The 15,278-nt window shown below is 35.6% G+C and overlaps 1 long non-coding RNA gene across 1 annotated transcript; it reads right to left on the bottom strand.

The window, feature by feature from the left end:
* Nucleotides 1-267: 267 nt before the first annotated feature.
* Nucleotides 268-8,821, bottom strand: LOC106036224 (uncharacterized). The gene is made up of 3 exons (XR_007158602.2): nt 8,761-8,821; nt 885-960; nt 268-561 (listed from the first exon to the last, which is right to left on the bottom strand). It is a non-coding gene; the product is annotated as an uncharacterized lncRNA (long non-coding RNA).
* Nucleotides 8,822-15,278: the final 6,457 nt, after the last annotated feature.

Here is a 15,278-nt window from a genome sequence, read left to right as displayed (position 1 = left end):
CTTATTTTGCTTTGCTTGTACATGCAGCTTTTGCTTTATCTATCAAACTGTCTTCATCTCCACCCATGAGGTTTTGCACTTAGCCTCTTTCATTTCTCTCCCCATCTCACTGGGGAGGAGTGAGCAAAGAGCTGTGTGGTGCTTAGTTGCCTACCAGCATTAACATGCAATAACTTCCAAAATAAATGTGTGCTTGACTTAATTTTTGTGATGCCAGTTCTGATCTCCACGTCAGAAAGGGCATGCATTTCAGGACAGACCCAGAAATTCTGATATTTAGATGATGGCAAATACCCAGCTTTTGATAAAGCTGTCAGTTTTCTACTTCATGTATCTAGAAGTACTTTAAAGGGGCAAGACATGAAGGCTAATTTTATGCTAGTTCTTTGCCAGAGGCTCAGTATCCCTAAGCCAACTGTGGAGTGAATGTACCCTGCAGAAAACTAGTGAACACAAGCAGTAATTAAGCTGTCTATTTAAAACAGTGTTTTGAAGGTGAAAGAGAAGATTGGACTGCACTTACAGGAAGACATGTACATCACCAGATCCCCAAACAAACATCTGTCAAAAGAAAGTGGTACAGTTATTTCCCTAACTATTTTTTTTGTATCATCAAAATATTGTATTTATTCATTTTATTTTCAAGTTTTATGTATAATCCTCTGCTGTTCTCTACCTCTACCATCCTCTGCAACAAGCTGATTTTGTAGCCAATGGCAGTATCTTCTTAGATAATCAGAAATGTTTAAATAATAGAATTCTATACAACAAATATATTTTGTACTGCTTCTGTAACCTCTGGCTACTTAATGAGGAATACTACTGACATATAAATAACACAAACTGTATCTGACTTGTCAGTCCAAACCTCTGGATAGACTTACTAGATTATCCCTGTGGTTTTATCTTTCTTGCTGTTCTCTCCTGAACTGCAGAACTCACCAAACATTTCTTAGGAAGCTGCAGAAAAATGTTTGGTAAAGTTAAGGTATAACATGCTGTATTTCATCTGAAGTAGAGAAATACTGAAAATCCATAACATAGATCCAAGAGAATGACTACAAGACACAATACCATGATGTGTTGGAGATACCCAAGCCACATTCAAACAAACATATCCTGCATGGAATAATGCTTTATCACTTGTAATTAGTCACAATATAGCGTTTTGCTGCCCTTGGATATTGAGGTAGCTTCAGCACACTCACCTGGCATTGCAGTGCATTGTAGAAACACCCTGGTATTGTTGTTAAGCGTTCAGCATATACACTACAATGTAACCCTGAAATCTCTTATATTAAAAGAAACAGAAAGAAGAATCATGAGAATGCACATTGGAGATAGGATACTTAAGACATGATATATCAAATTAAAAATTAAAATAATTCAGAAATTATTTCTCTGTTGTCTGCAGTCATCTAATGCACACCACAATGATGTCATGGAAGCGGGAAATGTCCAAAGATTTCTGACCCTCAAACTATGGCTGCAGTCCCCTCAGTATTCCTCCTGTCTTTTCTAAGAAGACTTAGCCTATGAGGAAATGAGGTTTATGTCCTGCTTTACAATTTTTGCTTCACCTGGGAAGTAACATCTATTTTAATTAATCTTTTCTTATTGGGTTGAAGGATTGACAGTTGTCCCAGCTAAGGCGTAATATGTATGGATCATGATAATTTAGGGTTTGTTCAGTATTGATCAGTTATGTGACATCAATGCTGGAATTATTTGAGAAAAACTTTGTCTCATCAGTGTTTTGCTCGTTGGCCCCTTAATCCTTTGTTGTGTTTCTCAGATCATAGCTTGGACACTCAATAGATAGGATTTTAAAGAAGGTGGCAGACTCGGTCAGAAAATGCTTCTGTAGCATGAGTGCATGGAGTGTACTGTTCTTGGCAAAGATTTATTGCAAAGTATAAAAGAAGAGAATAGCAGAAGTCAAACAAGCAGGAGTGGGTGTTAGAAAAGAGCAACATAGTGTGTTGACAGGCAACTACAGTTACAGGACAAAGGGGAAAAAAAGTTGATAGAAACAGGAAGAGGTGAAAAATTGATGTTAATCCAAAAGTGAATGTTAGCAATGCAGAGAACTCCCCAGGAGTCACTGGGTTTAGGCAGAAGGACATTTGCATTTTACAAACAAGCTGATGTCATTTTAAAATGAATTATTAATTTTGTTTTTCTTCCATTTCAGGGTTATATGGAAATAAGAGAATATTTAAAAGCATCTAGCAGCTGAGAAATTCAGCATCTCTGTCCGATTGTATGCTTTTGATTTTTTTTTTCTTTAAGAGAATTCCAGTTTACATATAAGTAATGAGAATCTATACATTTGACATACTATGGCAAAATTCAAGTGTGGGCATAGTTCGGATCTGTGGTCTATGAATCTTTCTGTGACAGAGGAAATGCTGCACTTAGCATGGCCTTATCTATTTACTGTGAATGAATGCAGACACCTGAGGATGCTGGAGGAAGGTCTTCCTCCTTCCAACCACAGGTGAATGCCTAATGCATTCTGTATGCACACTGTAGGTTCAAACACTTTCCCATTAACTATTTCTGTTGCAGCGAATCCTTATTCTTATCTGCATATGGAAATAACGGCAACAGGACGAAATGGCAGTGCCCAGTCAACCGAGAATATAAACAAGTATAATTTTCATGATGGTTTTCTGCAAACTGTATTGGATTATAATGAGCCATGACATATGAATTTGAGTTTGCGTTTTCCAGAGCTGCTGTTTATTCACTACTGAGTGTGCAGTAAAGATCACAAAAATTTTTGTTCATTCTGGGAATCTTTTGCAGAGCAAATGATACCTGCTGGTGGTCTTCAGTATGACAAGGTGCACGTAAGCAGAGAGAGGAATTCAGCCCCTCTGCTGCTGAAAAATTCCTGCTTAAGTATTAATGTAAAGCTTAATTTAAAGCTCTTTTGATTACTGCCATCTATTGCCAGAAGCAAAGCAGATCAGGAGCACACAACTAGAATAATACCCTTGTAGAAAGTGTCAAGATAGATGCATTTATTTATTTATTTTAAATATAGAAGCAAGCAGAATTGTAAGTATCCCAGCAAGTGAAAGATGGTAACAACAAAAATGTAACTTTGCACCATCAGCTATGTCTACGGTGTCACTGCCTGTGGCATTGATCAAATTCTTTGCTTATTTCTCTTGCTGTGAAATACACTGTCCTGCAGTTTGCAAATGTGTTTCGGGGATGCAGTACCTCTGTGTAGACATAAAGACTGAAATGGCCTGAGACACGTATAAAGAATTGCAGAACTCAGTGTTGCTGCTCTTTTTTAAATAGGCTTAAAAATCAAAGGAACTATTTCTGTCAACATAATTGTTGTGGTGATCTGGGTGTGTGGCAGCCTTTAGAGAAGTGGATAAACAACATAGTTTATAAAAGAAAATCATATGGCATATCTAATTTGTAATATCCAAAGAGCCATTTGCTTGTCTAAAATAGATTCATATAAAAGACCCACTGCATAAGTGTTAAGAGTTGCCATATAGGTTTCCGGGTTTCTAGTTTCTGACTTTTAGCTTGTCAAATCCATTCTTTTCCTTGGCCCATGTCCATCCAGACTTCTCCCTCAAACTTGTTTATTTTTACTCTGTATTCTTTTTAATTTTGAGTTCAATGAGTTTTGTTTGTGTCGAGAGCATAGTATATGAGTTGCCTATGGTATGTTTTGTTTGTTGTGGAAGGCATGCTTTAGAAACCTTTGCAGAAGGAATAATAATTAAAAATTAATAATAAAGGTATCTCAGCTGCTGAAATGGGAGTCATTCCTTTCTTGTCCCTTCTTCACCCTATTGGACAGTCTTCCATAGGAATGAAACTTGCAAGCAAGAGAAGAGCTTTTAAAGAGGGACAGAGGTAAAGGTTGTGCCATGAAGCATTACAGGGATATGTTGTTCCTCATTACCTTAGGGGATTTGGAAGAATTTGCAGAAACCATGGTAAAAATGAGCTCAGAAAGTACTGGGGTGTAACCAGCCATTAACCCATACTACCGCATGGATTTTCATTGTAAAACGCTTGGTGAGAAAAAGTTGCTTTCCAAACCTTAAAATAATAACCCATTTTTCTGTATTTTGTCCATTCCAGAAAAAACAAAGCATAGCTTTGACCTAATTTCTGGTGCAGTACTCTCTCAGAGTAGGGAATCCAGGTTTCTAGTCCCTAGCCAGAGATAAAATCATATAACTAATTGTACCTTCAGAAATGTACAGATGAGTTAAATATTCATTGAGCAGAAACTAGAGTCGTTATTGTCACTAGACTAAGTGAAAATATTTGATATACTGTATAAGGAAATCCTGGTGCAATCTAATGAAAATTTTGCGTGTTTGAACTGTATTACAGCTTTTTGTTCCCTGTTTAAAAGAGCTTTCTCCACAGTCATCTGAATACAAGTACAAAAGGCTTTTCTTTACCAGTGGTTTCATTTTTTTGTTGTGATCCATTTTGTAGTTTATTTTTCCATTATTTGAAGAAAGCAATTAGGTCACTGTATTTCCTAAAGTTTTGCCAGTTACACAAGCATAAAGTGGTTAATTGATTAATCATTGGCAATCCTTATTATCATTGTTTTCTAAGCTATAATTAATTTAATTAACTTATGAGAATGTAAGGATTAAGACTTTTATAAAGCTATGCTATTCATGTATCTCTTTCTTTTAATGTTTATGTTATGCTCTAATTCATTTGATCTACTCGATATTATTTTCAGTAACAGGTTGGTTCCTTGTTCTTGTTTCAAGATCAGCACTGATAAATGGGACTTCTGCTTTAGAAAATGCTTCTGAAAGTGCTCTTAATAACTAAATGATTTTTTTAAAGAGGAAGGGCTCTTTTAACTTTAGAATGCTGACACAGGTGTTTATCTATGTATCAGACATGGTGGAAATTATGAGACTTTCTTTAGATTGTCTGTGAATCAACTAAGCATTGATTTGGAAGATCCATTTGTCTCCAGCTGAAAGATAATTCAGTGTCTACTGGAGGACACCTCCTCCCACCTGCTACACCAAAATAGCTCTGTCTGCTGACATGGCTTGATCATAAATGCATTCTCAGATCAGACCAACAAGTGCTATTCAAAATGTATTAATCTGAAGACTGAAACAGTAACACTTGAGGATTAAAAAAAAAAAAAAAAGGACAAAACAAGCAAACAAGCTCATTCAATCATTAAATGTCTAAGTATATTCTAACTTAACTTTAGATGAATAGTACTTTTTTCCTTGAATACTTGTAGGCTACTTATCAGAAAGACAGTGAAAAAATAAGCCTAGAGAACTGTTAAGAGCTTTTGAAAACTAGTGACTAAGGAAGGATGAAAAGAATATTGGTTTTCTTCCCTTTTATTTCTTAATGAGACCAAACAATATTCTTATAGTGATATTGACGATGTCACCTATGTCAGTGAGAATTTTAAAAATGTTCAGAATGAGAAAGCTATTGAGCAGTTTATCTACAGAAATTATAGAGAACACAATGTTTTTTCCTAATATTGGCAGAATCCTAAGTTATTTTTGTTCTGTCAAAGAAAAAAAGAAAAAGGGTCATATCCCGTTATAATTGGCTTTTAATAAAAATAATAAAAATATAAAAATAAAAATAGAATTAGAGATTAAGAGAGTACTATTCAGAGCAAAAATGTGAACAGCTAAATAGGAGAGATTTAAAATACTGGAATCCTCATACACACTGAGAGGATACAATTTCATGTGTTGGAGTTTGCCTGTTTTGGAGTCAGTCAATTAAAGAACTACCAACATAAATTTAAGTTACTCCTACCAAAGGTGGTTTTGGCAGAACAGTTTGGGCCTTTCTCACAAAATATTTGAATTTTCTACTGGCTGTTGATTCATCTCATTGGCAAATCTGCCATTTATCCCAACAAGAACATGAACTGACTTGCATTTGCATTTTTCTGGAGATGCATGTTGGATGTCCAAAATCAGTGTTGGAGAAATAGGCCTAATTTACAGTAGCTAGACTTTTGGACCTACTTCTTTTCTTCCCTGCCAAGGAAAAATCTACCTATTGTCTTAATTACATGCTTGTCATTTCAATTTCCAACCTCATTCTTACTGAGATGTAAAGCTTTAAAGTTTATTTTCCTCCATCCTAAGATACAAACTTATACCTTCCATTACAAGCAGTTTAAGAATTTCTGTATTCTGTTCCTCTCTTTACAAACACAGCAGAATTGTTTTTTAAGAAATTCCAAGTAATGAGCTGTGCAGAACAAGGGTCCCAAAACTCTTTGCAATTGACTTCTATAGAATGTTGCAAAGCATCCATTTCTTTGTCTCCATGTCTGTCCCCTCTCTTCATGCAACACTGGAAGAACTTAATGGATTTGACTTAGACCTTAATGGTTTCTTAGTGACATAGAAATTATATGGGTATTTAATTCTTTTATCTAGATTTTTGTTACATTTACATATATTTTGGTAGATGGAATAATTATTCATAAAGTAGTGAACTAGGTGTCATGAAATATGACTGCTGAAGACAAAAGAGAAGAATCTATCTTATAAAAGACCTTCTTCTTGAAAATTCTTATTAAACGAAACAGTATATTGAAGAGAGATACTATTTACACTTTGGTCTGCTCAGATATTGCCAACACAGCAATATGGAATGTAAAATCTATCTGATTAGATTAAAAACTTAAGTAGGCTGTTTTAATTCTTGAGCTCTCCAAAGTAGATATTTAAATTAAAGCTGGTTTAGGTACTTCCAACTGAATAAAATTTGCTGTGTTGCACCTGTCTTTCATGTCAGATGAAAGAGGCAACTTCTTCTCAGAATATTATTTGTGCTAATGTGACATTTTCATGTGAATGAGTTTTCAGAACATAGGATGTGCATACTCTAAGCTTAATTCAGAAACAAACTGAGAGAACATTTGCTTGGGTTTTAAATATAGTTTGGATTGACTGGAGTTGAATCACATACAGAGAAGATAGCATTGTAAATGAATGGAATGGCAGGAAAATCTTTTTGTCATAATAACTTGTAATTTCATTTAATCAGTACTAACAAGCATCTAAAAATACATATACTGACATTTAGAAAAATGTTCTCAATTTTTTGCTAAATCATACTGTGTGTCAAGAGCAAAGTTTTGATCATGCTCTAGAAAATATTCAGTTGAAATTATTTTTACAGTAAAGCAGATTCGGTGTAAAGGTACTATAACGTGTATTTAATACCTATTTTAAATGGTAATTGCCTCATATGATTTGAAAAGTAACATAGTCTATGAAAGTTTTCTATTTGACAACTTTAGTTCACATACATTTTTGAAGTAAATGTAGTCTTTCCTGTTGAAGTCTCAAGTTTTAAGATTTGTTATGCATTTAATATGCTGTTCACAAGATACTGCTTCGTTCTGAAAAGGACACAAAACATCAGCTCTGACTCCATACACATGCATTCAGTCTTCTGTTGGTGAGCATCTGAATCAGTTCATATAAAGGGTAAATGGCAATCAACCCCAAGCTGGCACAAAAACAAGTAAGCTATTGACCTGCAAATTAAAAAAAAAAAAAAAAAAAAAAAAAAAAAAAAAAAGGGCTATGCATAATATTTCCTATGATATTTGACAGGAGTCAAATAAATAAGTTGAATGAACAACCTCAACTGGTATGTCTGAGCTTACCTGATTAGAACATACAGATGACAATGTTGGCAAAACATCTTTGTTCCTGATGTGAAAACATAGCTGCATTTAACTAAGTTTTGCATCCTGTCTTTCATTATGAGCTTGAATAAAATTTTAAATCATGACATCTACAAAATTGATTATGCATTTTCCAAAATAATAGTCCCTCTGCAACTTAATTAACATTTCTATTTGCCCTTAAAATAGATGAAGCAATTAAATTCTTTGTTTCTAATTTCTAGTGAACTTGCATTTTTCCCCAAGAAATCTTTGCAGATTTCCTTGCTGCAAGATAGCTCAGTTTGAAGCTCACGGCAAATACTTAGAGATTTGCTTGATATTCATATGATATAAATATTTAGTCAGATATTATGCTGAATAACCAGTACAGGGTTCATAATGTTAATTTATGACACAAACCTATTTTGAAAGGGCTTGAGTGAGCCAAAATTCTGATTGCAAATAAGCACAAATTTTAGATAGTCATTTTGTTGTTTCCTTGGTGACCTAGTACCCAGCTTACATTCAGCATCGTGTATTTTACCACCTCCATGCCAAATCACAATGTAAAAAATATTAATTGCATCCCTGCTGTGTTTGTAAATTCCTACCAGAGAAACGTCTGTGGAAACTGTGTTCTGTGATTTTTGCTGTTTCACTTATTAAAACATTCAAAATTGGTACACAGAATTTATCAACTATTCTTTGAATAGATCTGCCTTGTCGGATGTAAAACTCTACATTTAGTGTAGTCTTGTTTGCAGAAATTCACCAAGAAGAATGAAACTGAAACCATCCAACCTTTAATTTACTTTCTAGAGGGAAAGAGAATTGTTTTTAAATCTTTAAAGCATTCAGAAATTTCTGTATTTCTGTGCTTGTTTTTTCACTTGTCTGATTCTTGCTGGTCTCTTTAGTTATATCCATCTTACATCAGCAGAAGGCTAAAAGCCTTGATAGCCAACCAGCAAACTCCAACTCAGAGGCCCATAATTAATGATCACAACATTATTGGTGATAAATCATATAATTGTGTACCGATTTTTACTGTGTGGTGCTACCTTAGTGGCAAATATGTTATCTTGAATCAGCAGTTGCTTAACAGGGCAGGCAGTAGTTGAGTATTAGCAACTTTCTCACTTATGCATGTTGTGTTCTATATTCAGGTGGTTAGTAACAGTGTAATTGCATTATTACATCAGTGTGCATGTTAGGACAGCCCATCAGATTCTTCAGAGCTAAAGAATAGCTAACCAGAGAAGAGAACTTGGGAGAAAAAGTGCAACCTACATTATACCTGACATAGCAATTTCTGTAATGTTACTTTTATTTATAATAGCTGTGGAGGGGATTCATGTTTCTTTGAATTGAAGAGAAGCTAATATGCAATGAATGGCTCAGGCTTTATTTTGCCATGCAGTGTCATCCTTGTTCCTCTGCCCTGCTGTGAGCTGCTCATTATATGAGTATCAGGCAGCAATTTTCATCTCTGCTGTTTCTCCAGCACTAGGCTGTATAGGAGGCATCTCTCTACTCTTCATGGAAGCTGCCATTTAATTTTTCACTGAATAAAGAGTGGGATCAGATTCTATGATAGCTATACGGCTTCATCTCTTATCTTCAAGTCACTTTGACAGAAGTAGACTGTTAAGTTGTGACAAACTCGTTGTCAAAAGCATGACGGGATGGCATGATAACACACAAATATTTCATAAGTCTTCTAATGTCTTTGTGGTCTATTTTCTAAAGATAGCAATTGCCATTATTTTTTTTTACCACAATTCTTATTGAAGATGCTTGCTATGATATTCAGTTCCTTTCAAGCAATTTTCAGGTGGAGATAGTATAATATAGTAATCATCTTGAAGATGTAGTGTGTTTTTTGTGTTTATTATTGTTATTATTTTTTACCTACTTCTGTGCTATTGAGCAAGTGGTGTGTATTTTTTAACTAGAAAACAATTGAAAATAATTCCTCTGTTTCACAAAGGAAGGTTCTTCAGAATATTAAAATATTTCCACATGAAAAAAAAATCTACAGCAGTTTAAACACTTCCATCATCAGAACTATCAAGCAGATTCAATAGCATGAATATATTTGTCATTAGTGACTGGATTTATTGAATTTTCTCTGATCAGAGCATATGTAGCATAAAAGTTTTCTCTGAGGCTGTATTCCTAACAATAAATAACTCAAACTATTGAAGTAAGCAGAGTCGTTAATGTAGTGATGCAAACATTCACTTACATTAAAAACAACAAAGAATGCTGATGTAGTATTGGTTAGATTTTTTTATTTAGCCTGAGTTGCCGTAGAAACCACAGTACACATGAAATCACACCTCAGTTAAGAATTTCCTAGCAATCTTGGTTCTAACAATCACATACCATAAAAACATAGTATTCTAATATGCTCCTTAAATGCTGAAGAGTTTGATAAATATACTGATCGCTAGAATTTTAGTTTGCTTCCAGGAGGGTAAGTCCAGCCTCAACACGTTATGAAAATCTCTTTCAATCTTGAGTATTATTGAAGTATGACAGGAAAAGTAAAAAATCTTCACCAGGCAATATTCTAGAAAAAGCTGTAAAAAGTAAGAAATATTGCTATGTCTTTGCACATGCTGGAATAAGCATAGAGTCAGATGGTAACAATACATTCTACATTTGACTGCAGAACTTACAAAAATATTACCACCCCTTCTTAAATCAGGTGCAGATCTCATGGCCAGTGAATTTAAGAGTGACTGCTGTATAAATAAAATCAGAAACCATGCAGCATGTTAACTGGAAGATTGTGTGTGTTCTTGAGAACTAAATATCCATTTAGGTTGTTTGTCATGCACTTGAAGAGCTCTAAAAATAGCTGAATATCTGAATGTTACCACTCTACAGGTTACAGAACTGTCTTATTAAAATACAAAACCATTTATGCAAGAATATAATTAAGAATTTGTTTTGAATTGGCTGAATTCAGCTTCTTTGCCTGTCCTTTTCAGTAAGCCAAACACCTCTACATTTTGAACGTGTTACTCTGTGAGCTTTTGTATCAGCAGAGCTAAGAATGCAAAGCTGTCAAAGCACCTGTAGGTACCCACCTTATCTTACTTGAAATAAATAATGGATTGATTAAGCTATATAAGGGGCAAATTTTTTGTCTGTGAAGAAGGACTTTTATTTGTTTATTTAATTTTATTATTTTATTTTATAAAGATGTAACAATTTCTTACCAATCCTAAACTGAAACATTTTAAACAATAACAAAAATAAACAAAACAAAACAAAAAAACTCAAAATATAATCATAAATCAAGTTAACATTAATGTTGATGAAGAATGGATAGCTAGAAATCAAGTACTGAGATAAGCACACTGGAGAGTTACTTGAGCATCTACTGGAAAAAACTGTTTTGGGGAGGAAGAAGGTCATACAAGAAAACTTGGAACCACTGCTACTACTCATGCAGTCTCAGAAAGGAACAGGCATTGCAGAATTAAGTTTCATAATATAGCATAAACTGTGAAAGGTTAAAATGTTACTAAATTATTTTTCTTAATGCTATTCAAAAGTATTTACCTTGCTATTTACAACTTACATCCCCACCATTCCACAACTTTATAACTCCCTGCATGTCTTTAACCTCTTTGATCTTCTGTAGTGGGTTTACATGGCAAGGTTTTGGTAGCAGGGGGCCATAGGGGTGGCTTCTGTGAGAAGGATCTAGAAGCTGCCCCATGTTTGGTAAGGGCCCCACTGCTGACCAGAGCTGAGCCAATAAGTGATGTTGTTTTGTACCTCTGTGAGAGCATATTTAAGACAGGGAAAAAAAAAAAAAAAAAAAACGCTGCGCCACACAGCAGCTGTGAGAGTGAGAGGAGTGAGGAACAGCCTTGCAGGCGCCAAGGTCAGTGAAGAAGGAGGGGGAGAGGTGCTCCAGGCGCCGGAGCAGAAGTCCCCTGCGGCCTGTGGTGAGGACCATGGTGAAGCAGGCTGTCCCCCTGCAGCCCATGGAGTACCACGGTGGAGCAGGGTTCCACGCTGCAGCCTGTGGAGGAGACCACGGTGGAGCAGGTGGACCTGCACCGACGGAGGCTGCGGCCTGTGGAAGACCCCTGCCGGAGCAGATTCCGGGCCGGACCTGTAGCCCGTGGAGAGGAGCCCACGCAGGAGCAGGTGAGCTGGCAGGAGCTGCTGCCCGTGGGGGATCCAGGTTGGAGCAGTTTGCTCCTGAGGGATGGACCCCTTGGTACGGACCCATATCTGGAGCAGTTCTTGAAGAGCTGCTGCCTGTGGGCAGCCCACGCCAGATCAGTTCAGCAAGGACTGCATCCCGTGGGAGGGACCCCACAGCACAGGGGACAAGAGTGACTGAGAAGGAGCGGTGGAGAAGCAGCGCTATAGACTGACCATAACCCCGTTCCCCTGCGCCGCTGGGGGGGAGGAGGTGGAAGAGGGTGGATGTGGGGGAAGGTGCTTTTGGTTTCTTTCCTTTGTTTCTCGCTTCTCTAGCTTATTAGTAATAGGCAATAAATCTTACTATCTCCCTATGCTGAGTCTGTGTTGCCCGTCACGATCATTACTGCGCGATCTCCTCGTCCTTATCTCAACCCTTGAGCCCTCTTCATCGTATTTTCTCCCTGTTCCTCTTTGAGGAGGGTGAGTGAGAGAGCGGTTGTGGTGGAGCTCGGCTGCCCACTCAAGTAAAACCACCACATCTTCACACTGTTTAACAATTTTGGGATTACTGGCATAGTTTGCAGTGATTTCTGAACAGTGATACATAAACATTTCAAGTATAATAGATTTATTCTACGTGATGCAGCAATAATTTCCTGTCCTCGGGTAATTTTAATAAACAAATCCAACTAACCTGTTTGCCTTCAACACAGTATGAAGTACTGGCTAAAGATTTCTAACAGATTATATTTCCCAACTCTGTATAACAGGACTTTCTTGGTGTAGATAGTGTTAAACTGTAGCCACATTTTCCAGTATGACCATTGTACCGCATCTGCTTTTTAGTGCTCACATAAGAGGCATGTTCAAAAAGGAAATCAGGAAATAATATTTGTTTATAGATCAAACTAGGCTGAAATAGAACATTAGTCGCTGGATACCCACTGGATGATTTAGTTTATTCTCTCTGCGTTGACTGAATAATGTTTAAATGATGGATACACTTATTTCAAACTGACCCGGTTATGACACTTCATACTATGCAATTCGAAAGTGATATAATTCAATATCCTCTGCACAATCCGTTAGCTGCTTAATTAATTGCATTAATGACATTGTCCAGCATTTGATGCTTAGTAATAGAATATTAGGTCGAAGCAAAATTCAGCCTAAAATCTATTCATGTAAAAATTCAGTAAAATTATCCCAAGATACCATCTGCAATGTGCTCAACTATGAGTATCTGTATGGCAGACTAGAATGAAATCACCCTACTGAAAAAAGCAGTTCTAAGAAGTTTTTGTATTAGGATTGTATGCTTCCTGGCTATGTTATTAGTTAGGGTAGAGTTTGTTGGTTTGTTTGTTGTTTGTTTGTTTTCCATCATTTCCACTGACAAAATTAAAAATTAGGAGAAAAAAAAAAGTTTGGGGACAGAACTCGTTACTGTTGTTTTGACCATATAGACTTTTCTGCCTACTCAGAACACCATTTTGTGAAAATTCATTACTGCTGCATGGTTGTGTTATGAAAGCTCATTTTCATAAGAAATTCAAGAAAAAATGAATATAATTAGAGTTTAATTCTTTGCAGTTAATACACACTATTCCATGACAAACTGTGTTTTATTTATTTTTCTTTGTTTTTGTTGTCTACTTAGCATGGCAAATAACCCACAAGTAGAACTTTAAATTGAACTTCACATTCTCTATTTTCACTCTCTCCAGACAAGGAGTTTGAATTATCAAATTTTAAAAAGACATCTGGAGCATCACAACAAAATAGGGGCTTCTAGGATCTGAACAATTTTTAATATCTTTTTTTTTTTTCTACACAATAATATCATGATTTTGTCTATACAATCCCTAAAACTTTATTTTGGTTATTGCAAAGAAGATGTCAAGTAAAGCCAAGCTGTTATATGCAACAGAAGGCCTCAAGATTTCCTGTGGTGAAATAAAAGGTTAAATAGAGGCTAACCTCCTCCAGTTTAGCAAAAGAGATTGAGGGAAGCATTCTAAAAAATGCTAAACAGATATTAAGAATGTTTCATGATCTGATGTTAAATGATAATACAACCTAAATGAAAAAAATGTAGTATGGAACTACTGAATGGGATACAGATGAATGTTTGTACAAGGAGTAGAAAGCTCTTGCAGAAAATGCTAAGTAGAATTTGTATGCCAAATACTATGCTGGTGACTGCAAAAAGTATTGTATACTGGCAATTTAACTAATTTTGTGATTAAAATAAATAGCTGATTAGGAACTGCATTGGGAATGTATATGAATGTCTATAAAAATTATTTCTAAATCATAAGAAGGTTTTATCAATATCTAGAATTTTTCTGATGATGACAACAAAGAAAACAATTTTCCATATGGTGTTTTCTCTCTGGCTCAAAACATTGGTTTTCATGTAGAGCAAATCTTTTCCATTTCTGTGCTATCCTTATGCCACTAGGATAAAAGTAGTATCATTAGTGATTTTCAGTAAGTAACTAAACTTTAGGGAAGCTGGTATTAGTGTTTTACAATTGTGTGATCACCTGCTGTTACAACAGATGACATTTTCCCTTTTGAATAGCTGAAGGGGGAAAAAATCCCATATGGGAGTCAATCCTGAGACATTTCCAACATGCAGAAGGTAAGTATAATTGCATGAACTTGATTTTTTTTGTGTTGTGTAATCTTTGAAAATAGGACTAGGAAACTTGTATGCAATTCTGAAGGTAATGATACAGTAATATATTATCGAGATAATTCCTTGTATTTTTTAGAATTCAAAGTTCAGGGTGTATTCTATGAAATGGGATTTTCTTTTGTCTTTTTTTTTTTTTTAAATATATTTTGTTTTGAATAAACATTTACTTTTCTTTTTCTCAGTGTTACTTTCTACCTTTTTTGTCATTTATTCAAAAGTGTTTGTTTCAATATTATAACGTCCTTGCCTGGAAGAACTTTTGTGCAGTCAAGTAAAGCAGTGTCTAGGTTTGTTACACAGCTTCTAGTGTGATATTTTTAAAAATCTCAGGTAGGCTTTTATTCCGTACTAATGGTGTTCCTTTTATATCTGGTTTCATTTATGATTTCTTCATTAAATATAGAATTTCCTGCTGTGCAGTATATGGAATTTTTCATTCTCTAGTCAAAGCGTTTTTGTCAGTCCTGTTGTGAGATGTTTCAGCAATGCAGGAGTGTCTGTGTGAAACAAAAGTTTGCAGTGTTATCATTTTTAATATCAGTCATATGTAGTTCTACTCTCTCTACGGTGCCATTTTGTGCCTTTCTTTATTTCCTCTCTTATTCCCTCCTCCACACACACATCATCCACCACCACCCCGCCATCTCTCTTTCTCTAGAAGATTCATGCTTGTTCAAGTCGAGTATGTAACAGTTTCTG

The sequence above is a fragment of the Anser cygnoides genome, chromosome 9 (genome assembly GCF_040182565.1).
Source record: "Anser cygnoides isolate HZ-2024a breed goose chromosome 9, Taihu_goose_T2T_genome, whole genome shotgun sequence".
Classification (NCBI taxonomy): domain Eukaryota; kingdom Metazoa; phylum Chordata; class Aves; order Anseriformes; family Anatidae; genus Anser; species Anser cygnoides.
This window is presented reverse-complemented; position numbering and strand designations above follow the sequence as displayed.